General features: G+C 52.7%; 1 protein-coding gene across 5 annotated transcripts in view; it reads right to left on the minus strand.

Moving 5' to 3' along the window:
* PAQR5 (progestin and adipoQ receptor family member 5) overlaps positions 1-22,180 on the minus strand; it is a 73,090-nt gene that overhangs the window by 44,645 nt on the left and 6,265 nt on the right. The window contains exon 1 of one of the 5 annotated variants that reach the window (XM_045810770.2): positions 19,549-20,774. The exons of 2 other annotated variants lie outside the window; for them this stretch is intronic. The gene's annotated coding sequence lies outside the window, so the exon portion shown is untranslated. Of the gene's footprint in view, positions 1-12,448; positions 15,121-16,156; positions 17,071-19,548; positions 20,775-22,180 lie in introns of those variants that run through there. 2 more of the 5 variants (XM_045810769.2, XM_045810767.2) reach the window with 2 other exon arrangements.

Genomic DNA, 22,180 nt, shown 5'->3' on the forward strand with positions numbered 1-22,180 from the left:
CTCCATGTGGCTCTTTCAAAACCGGGAGAGTTCTTGTGTCATGACTTCGTGCCAAGGAAGCAGGAACTCTTCCGTTAAACCATTGTTAGGTTGCATCTGAAACGTAAACTTTCTGTCTGTCGAAATCGTGAGACATCCCTGGATGGTCATGGAAAGTCAGAAAGCGTGGCTGATGATTCATACGTTGCATCCATTCTTAATCACGGCAGATAAAACTGAACATCAAATGAACCCACTGGTCTTTTCAGTTCCCATCACACGCCAAGCTCCTCATTTCACCAACACTATAAAAACCAGAGTGTAATTTCCAGTATTTCAAACAGCAGCTTGGCCTGCTGTCTCTGTCTACAGAGGCCTAGAAACAAGAGTGAATAAAACAAAAAGGCTTCGGACAGTTCCCATTAGAGACACAACGTGGAGCTTTGCCAATATTTCAATGGTATATTGGCATTCCATGTGAGATTTCATTTACATGAGGGCTCTACGGCTTAAAAATATGTTTTAAAACAGCGTTAAAAAGGGGAAATGGGCTATAACATGCTCTCTAAGACCTGCCAAGTTCTCTTGAAATAGCCCTAAACAACATTTTTTTTTTTAGCCAAAGCATCACAACAAAATCACCATCAGATTTCCAGCTAGTCCTCTCAGATTTAAGACCAAACAAAATTAATACAAGGTGAAATTTGCACCTGACCACCTCATCCCTCTCAGGCTAGCGCTCCATCCATATTCCTGGAGGGCCCTACCCCCCAGAAATTTCATCCTATATGCTGTGGATCCCAGGCCTTGAGGACTTGGCTGGCAAAACTTGTAACCTTCCAAATACGTCTACATAGGAGGAGGCTGAATAGAAGTTGACGGGCTATTTTCCCAACGAGAGGGTCCAAAAAACGTATAACTTCTAGGGATGCAAATGAACGAGTACACAATCTCTCTCTAACCCTAGCTTACTAATGTGGCCAGACATATTAGAATCCCTTCCTAGATCCAACATATTAATTTTACAATACTGCGTTTTCCACTCACATCTCAAAGAAATAAGCGTCTTCAAAATCTTCACATGCACCTTTGATAACAGTATCTTCATAACTACGGCCACATTTTGGAATTCCTAATATAGTTCAAGTGAAAAATATTCTCATTTCCATATAAATTATTTGAAGACTGCCTTTTTTTTTAAAGAGAGAGAGAGAACATGTGGGGGGGGAGGGGCAGAGGAAGGGAGAGAATCGTAAGCAGGCTCCACGCCCAGCGCTGAGCCTGACATGGGGCTCCATCTCACAACCCTAAGATCACGACCTGAGATCATGACCAGAACTGAAATCAAGAAATCAAGAGTCAGGGCCCTTAACTGACTGAGCCACCAAGGCGTCCCCAAAGTCTATACTTTAGAGAAGCTGTGTTCAGTGCTGCTGCTACAAAATGTATCCTGAGTCGGAAGTATTCATTTGCTATTATTATCCGGCCCATGATTTGCTTTCAAACACTTCACACAGATAGCGTGATACGAAATTGTTAGGTTTAACCCATACCCCTGGGTTGAAAGACTAACCATACGCTCTCAGTCCAGAGGCCACACCTTTGGTTCAACGGGGGTTATTTCTGATCCACACCAAAGGGTTTGTGAATTATCACAATGGGTGCTGTTTAACTGGAGAAATGAGTGGAACAGAAGACGTGGGAGGTGATGAGAAGGACTGCCCAGGCGCCCTTCCTCTCGCGTGAGCAGGGACAGCAACGGGATTCCCCAGAGTGGCTCTCCTCTGAATGGCCCAGGGGAGCCCTGTAGGGAAGACAGAGGGGCCTAAAACCAAGGAGAAGTCCAGCTGACGCAGGCCCCTTGCCAAATGTTGCATCAACCTTGCACGTGCTTCCAGAAAAGGTGCGCCGAAGTGTTCCTAAAAGAGCGTCGAGCTGGGACTTCACCTGCCTGCAGAACAGGCTGTCCTTCTGCTTTTGCACCTGCTGAAAACTATGTGGATGGCGGGGGGACTCAGCCTGACACTCACTGCGCCATGCCTGTGCCACCTGGCCATGAGGGTGTGGGGGTCCCCTCGCTCTCAGGTACCTCTAAACACTGAGGGAGCCCACCACTGCATCTCAACATACTCTCAGTCACTGTCAGCTGGAAATCACACCACTATGTTGTGCACCAGTGGGAAAAATGCTGCCAATCCTAATCAGGAGATGACGTCACTGATTGGAAATGAATCCTGATTTCAGAGCTCGTAAACCACCACCACCATAGGAATTGATGACATAGAGAAACTGTAAATGAGCGATTGGCTTGGGTCAGTTCACAATGGCTACTCTTTCCATCTTCCTTTTTTTTTTCCCCAAAGATTTTATTTATTTATTTGATGGAGAGAGACACAGCCAGAGAGAGAGGGAACACAAGCAGGGGGAGTGGGAGAGGAAGAAGCAGGCTCCCAGTGGAAGAGCCTGATGTGGGGCTCAATCCCAGGACTCCGGGATCACGCCCTGAGCCGAAGGCAGACGCTTAACCGCTGTGCCACCCAGGCGCCCCAATCTTCCAACTCTGCTCTTGAAAAGGATCATTAAGGTCTCCTTTATAACAAAACCAGCTCTTACAATGGGAGGCCACGTCCCTGGGAATAAATCTCGATCTGGGTTACGCTTTCTGCCTAAATCTCCAACTGTATTACATCTTCTGTCTCTGTCAGTTGCTTGTGTGTGTCAGGTGCCTTCCGGAAGGATCCCAAACAAGCATGGATGTTTCAGGTCACTGTGTCTCCCCCAAACAGCCCATACAGCCAGCCAATTGTTCAAAATAAAGGAATGCAGTGGCCCCAAATGTGAAAAACTCTGGATGGACCCAACTATTATGCCACTTCCTCTTTTCTGAAAAAAAAAAAATTATGCTGGAAAACAAAAAACTCATAGTCAGGCATATGTAGCAAAAACAAAGGCGGCTGTTTGGTAGGGACTTATTCCCATACTTGCTTTCAAAAACTAGAAACATGAGATCAGGGAGCTCCCGAGAGGTCTAATCCCAGTTACCACCGGAGGCATGAATTTCATCAATGACATTTCAGACAAGAAGTCATACATTTGACCCAAAGAAGCAATGTTTGCAAAGGGAGTTCAGGTTTCATGAGAGGACAGTGGGGAGGACCGGAGAAAGGACGGGCGGCCCCTTTCTGCCCATACTGCATGGTCAGCCCACTTCTTCTGATTCCCTCCTTCCCCTGGGGCACCTGTCTGGGTCTCCTTCATGTTGAACAGAAAACAGCACAGAGTCCAGGAGGCAACAGGGGCAGAGTTTCCATCCCATCCCTGTGCCAGAAGGCCCCTCCCAGAGGACCACTAAACGGTCCTCGCCACCACAGAGGGTTGAATGTGCTCTAGGGAAGGTGGGGGAGAGGGGTGGACAGAGTCTAAGAGCAGCCCCAAGCCTCCTTCAGACTCTTGCTTTACCTTAAAAATGCATACGAAAATCAAAACTTTTTGTGCATCAAAGGGTACCATCAAGAAAGTGAAAAACAGAAAATACTGCAAACCATATACCCGATGAGATTACTATCCAGAATATATAAAGAACTCCTACAACTCAACAACAATAATAACCCAATTCAAAAATGGGCAAAGGACTCGAGCAGACATTTCTCCAAGGAACACACACGCATGGCCGATATGCACTTGAAAACCTGTGGTTCAGCAGCACCGGTCATGAGGGAAACGTAAGTCAAACGTAAGTCAAAACAGTGAGATACCACTTCACCCCATTAGGATGGCTATTATCAAAAAAAAAAACAGGAACAAGTGTTGATGAGGATGTAGAAAAATTGGAACTTAGGGCATCACTGGTAGGAATGTAAAATGGTGCAACCACTCTGGAAAACAGTATGGCGGTTCCTCAAAAAATTAACTAGAGAATTACTATAGGATCCAGAAATTCCAGTTCTGGGTATATATACCCAAAGGAATTAAAAGCAGGGACCAAACACCAAACAGAGAGCCGTGCCCCCATGTTCAGAGCAGCAGTACTCACAATAGCCAAAAGGTGGAAACAACCCAGGCGTCCATCGGCAGATGACGGCACACAACGCGGTACATGCAAGCAAGTGGCTGTTATTCAGCCTTCAAAAGGAGTACGATTCTGACACGTGCTGCCACATGGCTGAACCCCCAAAGCACCATGCGAAGCGAATAAGCTAGACAAAAATGCTGTATGATTCCACTTCCAAGAGGTACCTGGAGGTGTCAAATTTATAGGCAGAAAACAGAACAGAGGTTCTAGCCAGGGGCTAGAGAGAGAGGGAAATGGGACGTTGCTGTTTAATGGGTGATGATGAAAACGTGCTGGAAATGGACGGTGAGGATGCTTGTATGACACGTGACTATAAGAAATGTCACTGAACTTAATACTTAAAGATAGTTGAGATGGTGGGCGCCTGGGGGGCTCAGTCGGTTAAGGATCTGACTCTTGATCTCAGCTCAGGTCTTGCTCTCAGGCTCGTGAGTTCAAGCCCCGTGTGGAGACTACTTAAAAAAAAAACAAAACATGGTTAAAATGGTAAATTTTATATTATGCGTATTTTATCAAAGAAAAAAGTATCTAAAAAAAGCTCGTGAGTTTTACAGTCTGCTCCATCGCTGGGCTATGTTTGTATTAATACAAACATTTATTTTCTCCAAGGGTGCCTGGGTGGCTCAGTCATTAAGCATCTGCCTTCGGCTCCGGGTGTGATCCCAGAGTCCTGGGATCGAGCCCCGCATCGAGCTCCCTGCTCAGTGGGGAGCCTGCTTCTCTCTCTGCCTGCTGCACCCCAGCTTGTGTGTGCTCTCTCTCTCTGACAAATAAATAAATACAATCTTAAAAAAAAAAAAAAAAAAACAACCCAGCAAACATTTCTCGCCCACAGTGCCCGAGGCTGGAAGTCCAAGATCGGGGGACAGCATGGTCCAGTTATAGGGAAGGCCCTCCTCCGGTTGCAGACTGCTCACTCACAGCCGTGTCCTCACAGGGGCAAGGGCAACGGAAGCATCTCGGGCCTCTTTCCTAAGGGCATTAATCCCACTCACGATGGGCCCCCACCTCCTTCCCTTCCCTCTGGAGACTTTCGCTCACTCCTGCTGCATCCCGCCCCCCCCCCCCCAGTCGTGTGTGTCCTCAGCTCCCTCCTTGTAGAGCTGTACTTGCTGGGGTACCTCCTCTCCCCTCCCGACAGCCACCAAGACTTGAGATTTGCCCAGCTCTCTGTCACCTGCCACATGCTTGCCCTCTCCCCGTTGTCAGCTGCACCCAAATCAGTTTCCCTGGAAACCCCAGACCCAGCGCATGTCCGAGCACACAGTGAACCCCAAAGCCCTCAAGGCCTGTCCTAGGCACTGGGGGGCTGCTGACTGCTGGGCTTTCAGACTTCTCTGACTGCCTCGAGGAGCTCCCAGTCGGCTAGAGACGAGAGAACAGCGCACCGTCCCTGTGCGGGGACAGGAAGCTTCCGGGGCCAGAAAGGTGAGAAGAGCTGAGCCCAGGGCGGGGAAGAGAAAATGAACAGGAAGCGTGCGGTGGGATGAAAGTATAGCAAGCAGAGGCTCTGGGCTTCTCAACTGTTTTAACAATAAGAGGCAACAAAAAATCAAATCGCTGGCATGTTACAGTAGAGGTGGATACAGGGCATTATACACCGGCGAGAGCGCAGGGAACGTACAACAGGAACGCACAGCAGCGTGAACCCTGACGTGACCACGCCTCTCAGTTAACAATGTATCAGTGTTGGTCCGTCGGTTGTAACCAATGTACCCCGCCAATGGAAGCTATTAATCAAAGGGGAAGGGGCTGGGCGGGCAGGGGGCGCTGGGAACTCCTTCTACTTCCTGCACAACTTTTTTAAAAACCTAAAACTGCTGTAAAAAGAAGAAAGTCTATTAAGAAAAACAAATGTCGGGCAACATCAAAAAATCAAGGCAACTCGTAGAAAAACCTGGACTCCAGTTTCTCTTGACAAATCTGAAGGTCAAGTTCACAAATAGCTACAACTTGCTGTTCCTTCTTTCCTGGTAACCCCCCCCCCCCACCTGCCAGGCTTGGCCCCGAGCTCTGCGTTTGGGGCTCCGGTGATCAAGGTCAGGTGTCTGATGACAGACAGAGTCAGCCAGGGTCTCCGAGTGCCATGTCCCACGGGCTGGGAAACAGGGACGCCCACGAAGGAGGGAGGAGCACCAAGGCAGTTTTCAGTTGAGTTTGATTTGCACAGATTTGCAGGTTAAAAATACGTGACCGCATCTTGAAGGAGACATCAGGGTACAGATTGATATAGGAGGCAGAGAGAGATGATTTTCAAAGGTCCTCCAGACGGAGAAGGGCAGACAGGAGATCCAAGGGATGAGAAGAAGTCAGGTTCGTGGGACTGATGGAGCAGAACTGACAGAGTTGGGGGGGGGGAAGCAGGAGCAGTGATCTAGAGAATTCGCCCAGTGCCTCGGTTTCCCTGGCAGGGCAAGATAAGGAACTGTGAGAGAAAGGGGTGAGTGGTCTGGAGGAGGGTGGAGGCTAGGGGCCGGTGTTGACGGGCAATGTTGGGGAACCAGCCAGGTGAGAGGCCGGGAAGCTCGGAGCAGCAGCTGGTAGACAGGGCGCTCACCCAACATGCCTGGTTAAAGTCACCCCTCTGCTCCCCTGCGGAGAGCTGCCCGGGGCAAGGAGCAGAAATGGAGAGTGGACAGGAGTATGCCTGGCCATTTACTCATTCATTCAGCACCCACTTACTGAACACCCACTACGTGTCCGAGACTACACAGGACATGGGGATGGACCCTTCCATCCCTTAAGAGCTCACATTCTAGTGCAGGGGCTCGGCACTGACAAGTGACATGAAACACATGCGATGGTTAGAACCGTCAGCTGCTTCTGGCGGGGGGGGGGGGGGGATCGCAGAGGACAGGCATCACAGCAGGGAGTCAGGAAAGACTTCTTGAAGACAGAAAGCTTCAGCTAAGTCTGGGAGAGTAAACAGGAGCGCAGCATCCATGGAGGAGAGCCGGCTCCAAACTGAGGCTGCAGCAGGAGCCAGGCGTGGAGGGACGCGGAGTGCACATTCGGGGAACTGTCCGTAGTTCAGCACGGAGGTGGTGCAGGGGAGGGAGCCTGGAGAAGAGCCCACAGGCAGGCTCAGTGTGCACCATCTGAAAGCAGTGGGAACGAACGCGCTGGAGGTGGGGAGTCAGGACCGGACAGCACAGGGATGCTGATGGGGGAGAGGCTGGCACCCCAAGGTATAGTAAGGAGAATTCTGAGCGGTGGATGCAAGATAATTTCAAATCCTGGCTCCATCATTTCCTGTGTGCCCTTGGACTGATCGACTAATCTCTTCGACTTGGATTTTCTTATCAGTTCAATGAGGACAATGAAAGTATCAATGACTCTTGCGAGGATGAAACACCCGCGTATCTACCAGATAACGAGCACTCAATAAAAAGTGACTATTAATGCCCCTGCACCCTAACCCGTCTCAGTTCTGCGTTAACAAGTCCTCAAGCCCTCCTGCCCCGGCTATAGAATTTTGCTTAAAAATAAACTGTTTCTTTTGGGCTCTGACCCACCTCTCTGGCTGGAGGTGTCGCTAATGGGCGCTCCACCTGCGGGGAGAGGTTGCCATGGTGACCTCCCAGCGTGGCTTTAGGCCTGGGTGAGTGAACCAAGCCTCTTCTTTGTTCCAGCCATCCCAGCTATTCTAGATAGTGACTGCTAGGCGATTAGCGCGCGCGCGTCTGAAAAAGCTGAACGATACTCTTTAGCACATTGTGAAAAGTTGGAGACAATCCAAATTTCTGGCCGGCTGTCACGGCACAGCCACGTGGAATTGCACCGCACGGCTATTAAAAACGTTACCGATCTGTGGTTACTGACAGGAAACGGTGTCATGACAGGTTGTTAAATGAAAAAAGCAGGTTATGGAGCAACATAAATCTTGTAACACCATCCATATAAAACCGTGTTACATTTAACTGCTTGTGTTTAGGGACAGAAAACTGTTTGGAAGGAAGTGCCCCCAAGCATTCGCAGAGGCTCCCTCTAGATGGTGGTGGTTAGCCCTAGGGACGGGCTCTACTCCCTTCCTCCTCCGTTTCTAGGACCCCGGAGTTGGCCCACAATGAGCACGCATAATTTTTTTTCCGCCAAAGCAACAAGGCTGTTAAAAGGGAAATCAGCGAGCCCTCGGCAAGTCTCGGAGAAATGACCTTTGTGAGCCACAGTGTGCAAATACCAGCCTTTCCTCATATACACGCCCGAGAATCTCGTATCTGAGCCTCCCTCCATGTGCCCCATCGTACCTGCTGGCCCAGGGGCAACCCTGGCCTTGCAGTCCCCCATTTGGGGTTAAGTGGGGAGCAGGTGCATAAAACCAAACAGCTCACCCATTTGGGAAAAGCCGCCACATTTCCCCCAGCCACAGTTTAGGGGGCTCCCTCTGTCGTGACCATGGTGAAGGGGGGGTGGGCAAGAGTGCCCTGCACTGGGACCACCGGGAGGTCATCAGTCCCCGGACACATGGTGGGCCCTCTGGGTGTGCCCCGCTCCACGCCAGCCCCGGGGATCCATGGAGTTGAAGACAGACACAGGCCTGGCCCCGCATGCGGGACTCCTGGTCTCGTGCAGGGCTCCAGGAAGGGCTTGCAAATCCAAATAACTCTTCATAGTTCCTACAAGGCTCTGCTCTCCTAACCCATGGTCCAAACTTCAGGTTCCTATGACAGAGTCATGGGTCTCCTCCTGAAGGGCCTAGAAGACCCTGCTCCTTAGCATATCCTCAAGCCCTCCACAACCCACCCAGCCTCTGCATCACCTCCCACCAATCCTGCCACAGGCCCCACATCCCATCACACCCCATCACTCTTCTTGGTCCTTGAACGCGCCATGTTTTTGCCCTTGCTGTTTACGACAAGTGGGACATCTCTTCCTCCGCTCTCTCTTCTTGATGAAATTCTCCCCATTCTTCAAGGCTAAACTCAAGTATCACTTGCAAAAGTCTCTACCATCCCATGGGCAAACTTCACCGTGAACTGCCCTGGCTCCCCGCTGGCAAGACTGGCCGCGTCTGCCTGGTTCACTGCTAGGTCCACGGTGCCCAGGCCAGGACCGGGCGTGGTATCGCTGTTGATTGCGTGTTTGCTGAAGAACTAAATGTCTTCCACTGCCCACCACGCTCTGAACCCCCAAAGCAGGGTCTGGCCCATTTGTCTAGACCCTTCTGCCCAGTGGTTGCCAGGGTCTATTCATAAATCCTGCACCTTGGTCCAAAATGTTTATTTCAGAATTTTTAAGATCTGAAATCTCATACAAAGTGTAAAAAAAAAAAAGTACGAGACAACTGGGGAAATCCAAACGCTGGATATTTTAGGACAGTGAGAAATGATCAATTCTTAAGGTGTAATCACAGAACCACAGCTGTGCTTTTTAAAGAGCCCTTTTCACTGGGAGATGTACAGGGAAGGAACGACAGACGAAATGATACGGTATCTAAGATCAGCTTCGACAGAATCCAGCTGGGGGCCGGGGGGGGGGGTGCAGGGTGACGAGGAAGGAAGATTGGCCACGAGTTAGTCACTGTTGAGGTGAGGCACGGAATTTCTGTGTCTGTCTCAATTTTTGTATATGTTTTACAAAGGAAACAATCACGACGTCAAAAAAACCAAAACCCAAAACCCAAAACCCTTGCAATGTGAACTGCGTCTCGAGTCGTCCTCAGACACTGCAGGGCGGCAGACAAAGCAAAACCCTGTTGCAAGAATAATTCTTACGCTGCTCGCTGACTTTCCTAACATGTGGAGTATCAACACGACGCTTCCAAAACTGATACAGGAAATGCTGCGTCAGACTCTCCATCTGAACGAGATAAAACCAGAGAACTGGAGGACAAACCGGAAATGCTTCGGGAACGAGAGCTCTAGCTCCTTATAAATAAAAGACAGCAGTCCCTGCAAAAAAGCCAGAAGGCCTCGTCAGCGGAAAATATTTGAAGATATCTCACAAATCTATCTTCTCACCATTCCCTGGCTAGGGTAGAGCCAGGAAAAGCTTTTTCTCGAAAGTTTGATAGGAAAAAAACACACTTGAGACACAATGATACCACCAGCGCGTTCTGCTTTAAAGAGCGATCAAATAGGGGCGCCTGGGTGGCTCAGTCGTTAAGCATCTGCCTTCGGCTCAGGTCATGGTCCCAGCGTTCTGGGATCGAGTCTAAATTCACAGATAAAAATGAAGTGATAAAAACACTAAAATCTACATACCTCAAAAACCCCAAATCCAGTCGTGAAAAATTGAAGACGAAATGTTATTTGATCCCTCTTTACTTTTTTTATTTTTTTATTTTCTTAAGATTTTATTTATTTATTTGACAGAGAGAGAGGCAGCGAAAGAGGGAACACAAGCAGGGGGAGTGGGAGAGGAAGAAGCAGGCTCCCGAGGAGAGCAAAGAGCCCGATGCAGGGCTCGATCCCAGGACCCTGGGATCACGCCCTGAGCCCAAGGCAGACGCTTAACCGACTGAGCCACCCAGCCACCCCATTACTGACTTAACCTTTTAAAAAATATTTATTTATTTGAGAGAGAGAGAGCAAGTGAGTGGGGGGAGGGGCAAAGGGAGAGAATCTTCAACAGGTTCCACACCCAGTGAGGAGCCCTGCACGGGGCTCCATCCCATGACCCATGAGATCATGACCTGAGCTGAAACCAAAAGTCGCACACAACCGACTGAGCCACCCAGGCGCCCCCGACTTAAATTTTTAAATACCTTCTTACAAAACGTATAAAATGCATGTCATATAAAATACCATTTCAGTTATTATGGGATATACAGAGTAAGAGGGCCCTGGCTCTTTTACTCCCGTGTAACTATCCCCACGCAGAGTCGGGGCTGGCCTGATAGGTTCCGGGCATGGAGCCTCGCGGTCCTCCACTTGGGATGCACCTTAGAACCACCTCGAAAGCTTTAAAACATAGTGCTTCCCTGGGCCCACCGCAGCTCAGTTAAGGTCAGGGAGCGAAGGTGGAGCCCAGTGACCGCAAGCATAGCCAGAGTTGAGACTGCTGAGGTTCCAGTCCAAGGTGGGAGCACAGCCCACCCAGAGTGGGTCTGCCACTGAGCTCTGTGGGGTGAGGACCAGGGTGTCCACACCTCGCAACTCGTTGGCTTTCAGGCTGGGTGCGTAGGTGGGTTCCTCCCCCCAGACTGGGAAAGGGTGAGTGCCTGCCAGGCTGATGGAAGTTGAATGCACGTCCTAACTGTTGGGGTCAAACGTCAGGCTGCCGAAGAATGTACGATCCCATCTTCACCCACTTCCCAAGCCTCTAATCTGATCAGAAACTTAAAGTCTAGATAAGGCTGTCAGCCTGCAAGAGAGCCCAGACCAAAGCGGGAAGGAAAGGAGGCAGACCGGGCGAGGATGAGACACCCAGCACCTTCCCACGTCCTGGGAAAGCAGGTCTGGAACCCTGGAGGAGGCCATGCAGCCCCTAAGGTCAGAACCAAGATCCCCAGGGGGGTTCTTCTGGGAGGCGGGCTCTGCTCACACCACAGAGGCACTGCTCCCCAGGGAGAAAGGCCCGCTCCGTGGGCACTGAGCTCCCCACCTGGAAAATGTCCAGGTGGGGTCTGGGGCCCCTACCCTGGGGAGGAGGGTGAAGTTACAGGTCGAGACAGGGGCCTGGAAAACCTCTTTCACATTAAGTCCCAAACTCCACCGTGCATGCAAAGACCCAGAGGTTAAGGCTGAAAACACAGAACAGACTAGGCGAGCCCACCTCAGGCTTTCGGAGTCAGAATCCTCAGGGGGGCCGCCTGGAAACCGGCCTGGTTACCCAGCTCCAGTGCTGAGCCCCACGCAAGGCCCAGTCCTGGGACCACCAGCCTAGGTCCCTCGGGAGACAAGACACTCCGAGCCCAAAGCGAGAGGAAGGATGGGGAACTGGGGACCAGGGCCGGCAGGAAAAGGTGGAAAGCATGTGCCCGGAGGGGAGAGAGGCCGAATGAGACAGGGTTCCGTGATGGGCCCTGAAGGAGGCGAGTTTTAGATTCAGTTCCCCGAGGGGAGCAGGTGCCCCCGACTTGCTGAGCGGGATGTTAGAAATCGTGGCTGCCCTCAAAGAGATCCCTTCTTTCTGAGGAGACACACGCAGTAATCAATGGTGAGGGATCCATGGGAAGGAAGGGGACAGACTTCTCTGAGGGGCCACCTGCCTCCCAGACACACCCACTAGGTGATTCACAGGTGCCTCGAAGGCCACACATCCACACGGGAATGAGCATGTGACCACCCAACCGTGCCTCTATGTCCTGCTCTCTCCGCCTCCAGATGTCCGTACCCTCAGACGCTGTCTGCCTGGAAGATTCTATCTCCCGCTTCAGTGTCCACCCGGGCCCCTCAGACTCCAGCCCCTCACCTCCCATCTGCCTCCAAGCCTCCTCCTGCACCCCTGCCGTACCTTGGGCTGCACGGGCGCTCTCGGGGCAGCGTGTCTGTCCCCCTCCTGGATGGCAGGCTCCTGCCACGCTCACTGCTCAGTCCCAGAAACCAGGCACAGTGCCTGACATGCTAGGGAGAGCTCAGAAAAAAGTCAGCCCAACTCTGCAGGGGAGTTCAGAGAAGGGGCCCAGAGCATGGATGTCGGGTAGTCAGAGAAGGCTCCTGGAGGAAGTAAAGCTTGAGAGGGGAAGGCTCTGGCCGAGGAGGGAAGGGTGCCCCTAGGGAGGGGGAACCATAAAGCAAAGGCCCGGGGCAGGAAAGTGGGCCGGCACACTGTGGGGCTGGATTCAGAGAGATAAGAGCTGGACAGCAGGAATGCGAGAGAATAGTGGGGGGTATGGGGAGCAGACCCGGACACTGGGTGCAGCCCCCCTCCAGGCCAAGTAGCTCAAAGCCACCTCCCTCCCCGACTTCCTCCTAGATGATTCGATTCGTGAGCCGATTTCCTGAGCAATCATTAACCCTGAGCTTCACACACTGGGCCTGGGGGGGATCGTTAACTGATCACACTGGTGGATGAACTAGTCCATGTAATTATTACCCAAAGAACACAGCACACAGGTGCCAGGGAAACGGTCAGGGGTGGCAAGGAGCCAGGGAAGTGTGAATTGGCAGAAGGAAGAGGTTCACATGGACTGGGGGGGGGGGGCGGTGGTTGGCAGGCATGTGCCCAAACCTCAGCTGACTAGAGGACACTGAAGGTCAAAGAAGGACAGAGGGCCCAGACAGGAAAGGGTGTGACTTGTAGTGGCCCCCAGCCACTGAGGAGCTCAGACAGGCAGGGGCCTCCATGACACACAACACACACGATCATTCCCACCGGTGACGGGGGAGTCTGGGCTCTGGAGTTGGGTCGACCTGCCTCTGAGCCCCAGAGTCCCATTTGATCTCACTTTTCTCCTCTATAAAATGGGGATGATGTTGATTTCAAGTCCCGTTTATTGAACACTTGGTCTGTTCCAAGCCCTTATGGGCATTTTACGCTCTAATGTATTTTCACAACATGGCCCGGGGTGGGCACTTCTACGATCCCCAGAGTGAAGACCTCTCTGGTCTGTTTCGGGGGTGAACAGGAGCCGCCGTGTAAGCACTTGGTAAGCAGCAGGCATTCAGTGGTGCCTGAGCCAATATGATGTCCTGATGTCTCCAGCTGGCCACAGGCAACCAGGCAGATGGCAAAACAGACCCTCCTTCCTCCTTACTGGAATGGTATTTTTCCTGCTAGCCCAATGACATAAGCAATATCTTTCACAATATTTGAGCACCAGTGGCTGACATGTGACATAGGTCGTTATTCTAGCATTAGTAGTGAGCACAGGCTTTTTTCAAGGGCTGGGGCAAAATGCATTATTCAAAAACCTCTGAAAAATGGGAATAACAGGTCCTTCCAAATCAGCCCCCAACACCGTGCGGCCCGAGCTCAGAAGGGCATACACAGTAAACCCCCACCTGCCCTGAGGCTCCTGCTGGCCCACCAGGGTCTACGGCGTGGAACTGGCGAGCAGGGGACGGTGGGAAGGGGGGATTCTGGCGGCATCTGTCCCCGAGCTCTGGTCCTCCCTTCCTGCACCCAAAAGCCCCTACAGCGGCTGCTTAGGGTGGACACTGACTCTCTTTGCCCAGGGAGGGAACGCCCAGCCTCCGCATGAAAAGTGAGAAGGAAAAAGTCATTTTCATGCTGAAAACACCTCTCCCCACCACATGTCCCCACAGGGTCCCACAGAGCCCTGTGACGCAGGAAGTGCCGGCCAGGCGGACACACACTCGGGAAAGGGTCCCCCGGTTCTGGGCCCTGGGATGCCGTGCTGGTTTGGCATGAGTGTGAGCAGGGAGGAAAGTGAATTGCACCACGACGGATTCATGGGTTTGGGGCTTAAAGGAAGGGTCTCAGGTGCACTGCGGAACACTGGGGACAGGAGAGGTGTCACGGGGATGAACTGAGATTATTAGAGGAAATCTTTGTCCTCTCACTGTTCCCACAGAGGCCCGGCTCTTCCTCCGTGAGCAAAGTGAATTCACTTCCACAATCGCTGGGCGCCGTTGGTCCTCCAGGGGGTTAAAGGAGGGCAGGGAACGCAGCCTCGATAGGGCCCGTCATAAACAGTTTGTGGGAAGACGACACGGGCAAGGAGTCCGAAGACCTGGTTCACGCCTCACCGAGCCGTCCCTGGGAGGCCCAAGGGACGCTAACCGAGCCGCATGACCGGCCTGTGCCATTTCTCACCCCAGCGGGAGGACCTGGGAGGGGTGCCTCTGCTCGCAGCCGCGGTGCTCAGGCAGGGGTGCTGAAGGCATGGCTGGCCATGCATGACCAGGTGCACGAAGCGCTTTGCCCCCCACCCCCACCCAGCTGCAGCGACCATGTCACCCGCAGAGCCCTGAGCCTCTGTCCTCACACCAGCCCAGGAGCCCAAACAAAGCTGGCTTGAATGGAACAAGGCCCACCTTATCAGGAGAGGTGCTTTCCCTTTGAAAGTCAAATCTGAGGTCTTGCGACAATGAAGGGTGGGTGTTCTCACTCCGCACACTCAGGGAGGCCGGGTGGAGGCCCACTGGCCCCGGGCCCAGCCCGACAGCTCCCCCACACCCCGGGAATTCACTTCCTCAGACCCCTCCTCTGCTCTTTTCAGACCCTTCAGGAAATCTTGAGGATGGCAAGCCAGGGGACCTAAAAGGCAAAACTTCTCTTCTCCAGGAGAGACGCCGGGCGTGAAACCGGGACCCAGAGACGTTGGGCCGCTTACTTGAGATCACACAGCAAGTTGGGTATGGGGAAAGTCCAGAAGCCCCCAGTCTTGTTAAGCAACTTTCCAACATTCAAGCGCCTGTTGGACTCGGAGGAACTGTCCCCGGGAGGACAGTGAAGATTAAGCCCAACCGGCCTGGGAGGGAGGAGGGAAGCTGGAGGAGGGAGGAGGGCCGCTGAGCAGTCACTTTCTCCCTCCCACATCCTCTCTCCAGCCTCGCGGTTAAGCCAAGTGTTTCATCCTCCTTCACACAATTTCCTTTTTTTATCACTTACATTTTTTTTGAACCATCAGTCAGGTTCTAGAGAGGATATGTACCAAAAACATTCAAGAAATAAACTACCGCCATCCCACATTTCAGAAACCGACGCCCTCCCCCTCCACCCCGCACCCTCTCTTCTCGAAGCTGCAGCTCCCCACCTCTGCTTTCAAAAGGACCCCCCGCAGAAGCATAGAGCCCCTGATCTGGGAAAACATGTGTTTCCTGTCCTGGGGGCAACCGAAGAATCCTTCCGGAGGCAACAAACCCTCCCTGGGTGTTTCGAGGCTTCACAGAAACGCCAGGTCACTGAGTCCACCCCCGTCCCATCCAGCTCCAGGGTCCCCAGGGCGCCCTTGCAAGCAGAGAGGGGGCAACGTGCACAGCTCCCCCACCACACACACACACACACACACACACACACACACACACACACACACACCCTGACAAAACCCACAAGGACTCCACGGCCTCCTATCCCTTCCCATCCCAGCGGCTCACCTGTTGCCCCCCGGGTAGCCATTACCACCCTCCTGCCACCCCGGACGCCTGCCCCTCTAGCTCCCCTCACGGATGGCTGGCCTGTGGACTGCCAGAAATGCGGGGGCCTCCTCGCCAGACCTCCTGTCCCGTCCTTTCCCCTCTGCCCCCTTTTCCGTACCCGCGGTCTGCTTGAGCTCTTCCTCCTTCTAGAAGTCTGCTCTGCCAACCACAGCCCGGCTGGCTTCCCTTTATTCTCTGCACTGGCAGCTGGGCCTACACCGCATGTTGGTGAATCATTACACGGTATCTTTCTTGGGGGGCGACAAAGCAAATACAACCCGATTCTCAGCCCCACGGCCCATGGCCCAGTTTCAGAGCTCATCAGAACTCCACGGGCGCCTGCCGCATATGAGATATTTCCCCGCAAATTACACCCTCAGAAAGGCAAATAACGCTATGGGCAACACTAAAGAAATCGGGAGGTAGCATGAGTATTGCCCGGCTGTGGGCATGCGTTCACGAGCTCCCTTGACTCACCGACTCAGAACACACAGGGCGGGGATCCAGACCAATATTGTCAGAAGAGGCACCTTCTGCCCCCCAGCCCCCCCAAAAAAGATCCTGTGTGACCTGCGGCAGTGTGGGTCAGGGCCCCAGCGCACCAGGCCACTGCTGGGCACTCCACGACCATTGCTCTCTCCGCCATGTGCCCAAGGCTGTTTGGCCTTCAAGAATTCTCTTCTCGATTCAAATGCCATGCCGCTGAGAACCAGCGGGCCTGCGTGGCGTCTGATCCTGAGCGAGAGAGGCTCTGGAAGAGAGGACAGGGTGTTCATGGAGGAGGCAGAAACCACAGAGGATGGTGGACCTCCCTTGAGATAGGAGGGGACACATGGCCGCCGAGTCACGGGCAGAAAGGGGGGTGGGGTGCCACAGTGGGGGTGCTGGTGGTGACACTGAGGGAGTGAGGCAGAGAGTTTGAGCTTGTGCAGGGAGGGGTGCTGTGAACGAGGCATCAAAAAGGCAAGGGAGCCGGGGAGTCTGCTGTCTTAGCAAGAGTTGGGTTGGACCACCGGGCACCACTTAGACCCCTCATCATAAGCAGCCCCCCCCGAACTGCCCCCCCCCCGGAGGGTGTTAAAGCAAAGTCAAATTATTCCTGGGAATTAAAACACTGTTTTCAAACAGTACCCACAGGACCCTATCCCTTCTTCTCCGTCTACATGGTCAGGCCCACCTCCTCTTGTATCTTTCTCCCCAGCCTCGGTTCTGACCACTGCCCACCCTCCTCCACAGACACTCCCCTGCACCCCCCAGTTGGTGTGCCTGCCATCCCCACCGTGAGGCCTTGCCTCATCGCCAGGCCACCTCCTCCAGGAAGCCCGCCCCGAGAGCCTACTTATTTAACCACCTACACTGTGGCTGTTCTGGAACCTCCCTGGGACCTGCAGTTTATGGGCCCTCACACCCTGTCCCTGTCCTAGGGCACTGCTGTCTCAACTGTATGCACAGGATTTTAATTTATGAAGGTGACCAAGTGACAGAGAGGCTAACGCCATCGAAAGATTTTCCTTACTCCCGTTTCCTGAGGTGGGCATGTTACGCCACACAGGGCCACTCGGAGAAGCACCAGTACTGGTCACGAGGCAGAGGGCAGGGAGGGGAAGGCGAGGCAGGGCAGGGTGACTGGCTTCGGGCTGGCCAGTTTGAACAGTTCAGGTGGGCTTCGGGGTACAGGGGCTGCCCCTGGTTGTCGGGTCGCTGGGCCTGGGTGGTTCAGGGTGGGAGACGTTGGTCTGGCGTGTCAGAGCGAGATAAGGAAGACTCCAGATCACAGGCAAGACCTAAGCAACTGCAGCCGTTGGTCTAGCGCCACGAGGAAAGGGTGCTCAACAGACAAACACGGAGCCGGAGAAAGCACACCACACCATCCACTCGCTCCCCTCGTCCAGCTCAGTTTCGAGGGCTTTTGTTAATCCAGTTGCTCTCTTGCTAATACCATCCTTCCCCTGCCCCTCTAACTTTCTGATACCTCGTTACACAACCCCATCCCTGGACAAAACAACTCTCTGCCCGGCAGCCTCCTCCCTCCCTCTGCCTGTTACACAGCAGAGAGGAGTTTCCCAATCTGGAACCCACCCCAACGCTTCCTCAGGGACCTCCCTGCCAGGGACCTGCCACTCAGGTGACTCTCTTGCTGTTGGCATCCACGATTCTTAAAAAAATAGCAGCAACAGCAAAAAACTTGATCACCTGCTGGGGAAGCACTTGTAACTGATATTCTAGACAAAAGACGCATTTCCTTAATATATAAAGATCACTTCCAATTCAATAAGACAAAGACCAACGACCAGATAGAAAGGAGGCAAAACAGGGGCACCTGGGTCGTGCACTTGGTTGGGCGTCTGAGTCTCGGTTTCAGCTCAGGTCATGATTTCAGAGTCATGGGATCGAGCCCCACATTGGGTTCCATGCTTAGCTGGAAGCCTGCTTGATATTCTCTCTCCTTTTCCCCCCGCCTCAAAAATAAATAAATAAATCTTTAAAATAAAAAGTAGGCAAAACACATGAACAAGACAGTTCACAGAAAACACAAGTGGCTCTTATGTGTGTGAAAACATGTTCACCCTTATTCATAGCCAAAGAAATGCAAATTAAAACTCTATTGAGAAACTATTTTTGTCTTCCAGATTGGCAAATATCAGCAAGTTCGGTAACATGTCATGTCAGAGGGCGTGGGAAACGAGCACTCTTGTACAATGCCGCTGGCAGAATACCTTCCTAAAAATTCTATGGAGAGCACTTTGCTGATGTCTTTCAAAATACAAATGCACACACCATCTGGCCCTTCAATTCCACTTCTGAGACTTTTATCCCACGGGTAACTGCAGGTACTGCAAACCGCCAAAGCACAGGTGATTCAGTGGGACATTGTTTGTGAAGTCCAAAAACCAGGAGATTCCTTAAATAAATGATGTGGCAACCGTACAGGGGAACATTCTATAGGGGTAAACAAGAATGAAGGAGCACCCTACGTACCCATCTGGAAGCATCCCAAGACAGCTAAGTGGGAAAAGAACGAATGAGGGACAGAAAAGAACCCACACTGTGCTACCATTTGGGGAGAACGACTCTATGTATGTACGTTCTGATTCTTGCACGAAATACAGGACCCGGGAAACTGGTAAAGTTGCTTCCAAGAAGGCAGAACACTAGGAAGCCGAGGGAGATGGGGGATAGAGACTTTTCACAGTGAAATCTGTGCAATTTTAAAAATTCTGAACCATGTACATTTATTTGCAGAGAAAAAAGTGCGGGGGCCAACAAGCAGATTAAATTAACAAAACGAAACCTTCCCTGACCCACGTTCCTTTCTGGCTTCCACACTGTCTTCTCACCTCTACAGGCTTTTGGAGAAGCTGTCTGCCAGCTCTCTCCCTTCCCTTCTGCCCCACTCCCCGGCTGCCTAGGCCTCATCTGGGCGAGCTGCCCCAGGGGAGCTGGCCTCTCCGATTTCTGGTCTTCTGCCTCCAGCGGCCACTTGCCAGTCCTTGCTCTGGCCCCACTCACCTCACGGCGGCCACGCCCTCCTCCTCGAACACGCCTCCGTGGCTTTCCAGGGCACCACGCAGTGCGAGGGTTTCTCTGCTCCCTCTCCGGGCAATCCTCCCCAGTCTCTGGATGATGGAGTTCACCTCCAGGCCCTCCTCTTTCCTCTTCTCTTCTTGGTCCACCCCGAGGCTTCACTCATCATCGGTAGGCAGGTAACTCCCAAATGTATATTTCCAGCCAGACCCCTCTTCTGAGCCCACGGCTCCATATGGAAGTCTCCAGGGGTCTCCGACCCAACATGCCCAAGTGTCACTCACCAGCTTCCAGCCAGTTCCACCCTCTACATCAGTGAGGCTTCCTTGCCTGTGCTCCCTTCCAAGTATCCCTAGAATCCAGCCACTTTCCCCACCTCCACCAAGGCTCCCCTAGCCAGTTTCCCTTCATGCTCTTTCCCACCTTGGGGCCTTTGCACACGCTGTCACCTATGCCCTGAATACTCTTCCCTCTGCTCCTCACACCTGCTCCTGCTTTGCCTTGATTAATTCTTATGTATCTTCTAGAACTCGGATTAACATTCCTTCAAGAAGCCTTTCCTGGCCTCCAAACCAAAGGACGTCAACTACAGGTGATTTCTGGGCCCCCCCTCCGCCAGGGGACATTTGGCAATGTCTAGAAGACATTTTTGGTTGATACAATGGGTTGGGGGTGTGTGTGGAGCTCCTGGCATCTAATGGGTATAGAGGCCAGGGTTGGGGCTAAACATTCTATAACGCACAAGACAGCCCCAAGAATTCTCTGGTCCAGAATGTCAGTAGTGCTGAGGTAAGAAACCTCAGACTAAATCATGTCCCCCGTGACACACTTTCAAAACACGCTCCATTATCACCCATCCCCAATGTAATTAAATGTTTAATTGTGCAAAGGTATTGGCCAAGTTCCATTTTCTAAGCTTTAGAAATGAATGAATGAATGAATGAATGAATGAATGAATGAATGAATGAATGAATGAATTCGAGTCACTGGCTCATGTTTATCTCTGTATCTCCATCCCCAGTGCCCAGCCTCAGGCCCAGAGACTGATTGTCTGGATTGATACGAAGTACACAGGGCTGGACCTGTTCCAGGCAGAGGCCGCTCCTTGTCCTGGCCTCCAACTCCGCTGGGTCCTCTGTGCCGTCCCATGGCAGTCCTTCACCTGGCCCCTTGACCAGCTCCTCTCCTTGTCCCAGCTCTGCCCACCCCCCAAACCCTCGTCCCTACCCAGATGGTTCGAAGAGACCCTTCAGGCCAGCCGGCCCCGGCTTCCCCCTTCATCTTCTTGTCAAACCGGCCACCCCCCCGTAAGCTGACCAGCAGTGGCACCGCCAGTCACTCCGCCGCCAACGCACAATCCCGGGCACCCCTGTGCCGCACACCCACCCTCACACCTGCTCCCTCCACGCACCCCACCAATGTGGCTTCAGTCTTACCCGGTTTTGTTCCGCTTGGTTCTTGCGCTAAGCCTCTTTCCCTCCCGGTCCACCTGTGACACCACTCCCTGTGACATTCTTCTAAGACGCCACTGGCCTGTATCACTTCCTGATTAAAAACCCCTTCCAAAGGAGCACCTGGGGGGCTCAGTCTGCTAAGCGCCCAGCTCTCGGTTTCGGCTCAGGTCACGATCTCAGGTTGTGGGATCGAGCCGCCCACGGGCTCTGTGCTCAGTGCGGGGACTGCTTCAGAGTCTCTCCCTCACTCGTGCGCCCTCTCTCTCTCTCTCAAATAAATAAATCAAATCTTTAAAACAAAACAACCCTTCCATGCTTCTCAGAGCCTGGTCCCAGACCCTTTATACTCTACCCTGTCCGTGGCCTCCTGGCTCGCCACACCCCTGCTTCAGCACCCCCCCCCCCCACACACACAGGCACTGTGTTTCATGGTACCAGTTAAGCTCTCCCCTCTCTTCCCCTCCCCCTCCTCCCCTCCTGCCCTCTCCTCTACCTAGATGCTTGGAAATCTCATGTTCATCCTTAAAACCTGGTGCTAACACTTCTTCCTCAACGGCACAGCGATTCCTCACAAAGTCAAACACGGTTTCCGCGTGATCCAGCTATTCAGCTTCTGGGAACACACACACAGAAGAACGGACACAAAGCCACGTGCGCGCCCCCCTGACCGCAGCCAGAAGGCAGAAGCACCCAGAGCGCTGCGCACAGATCAATGGGGGAAAGAGAATGTGCTACACCCACACGGCGGATATACTGGTCCTCGAAAGGAAAGAAAATCCGGGGCCCTGGGTGGCGCTGTCGGTTAAGCGTCTGGCTCCATTTCGGCTCCGCTCGAGCCCTGCTCCCAGGGTTGTGAGATGGACTTGGAGCCCAGCCCAGAGTCGGCTTGGAGATTCTCTCTCTCCCTCTGCCTCTGTCCCTCCTCCCCGCACCCTCTCATGCTCTCTCTCGCCCTCTCATTCTCTCTCTAAAATAAAGAAGTAAATCTTTCAAAAAACTCCAAAAAGGAAAGAAAATCTGATGCGCCGTCAACGCAGATGAAACTTGCAAGAGGACGCTAAGTAAGTCAGATGCAGGAGTTCGCGCATCGCGGGACCCTGCTCACACGGGGTACCCGGGACAGTCAGATTCGTGGACACAGAAAGCAGCACGGTAATGGCCAG

This window comes from Ursus americanus, chromosome 28 (assembly GCF_024610735.1).
Source record: "Ursus americanus isolate L20-20 chromosome 28, mUrsAme1.1.p, whole genome shotgun sequence".
Taxonomy (NCBI): Eukaryota; Metazoa; Chordata; class Mammalia; order Carnivora; family Ursidae; genus Ursus; species Ursus americanus.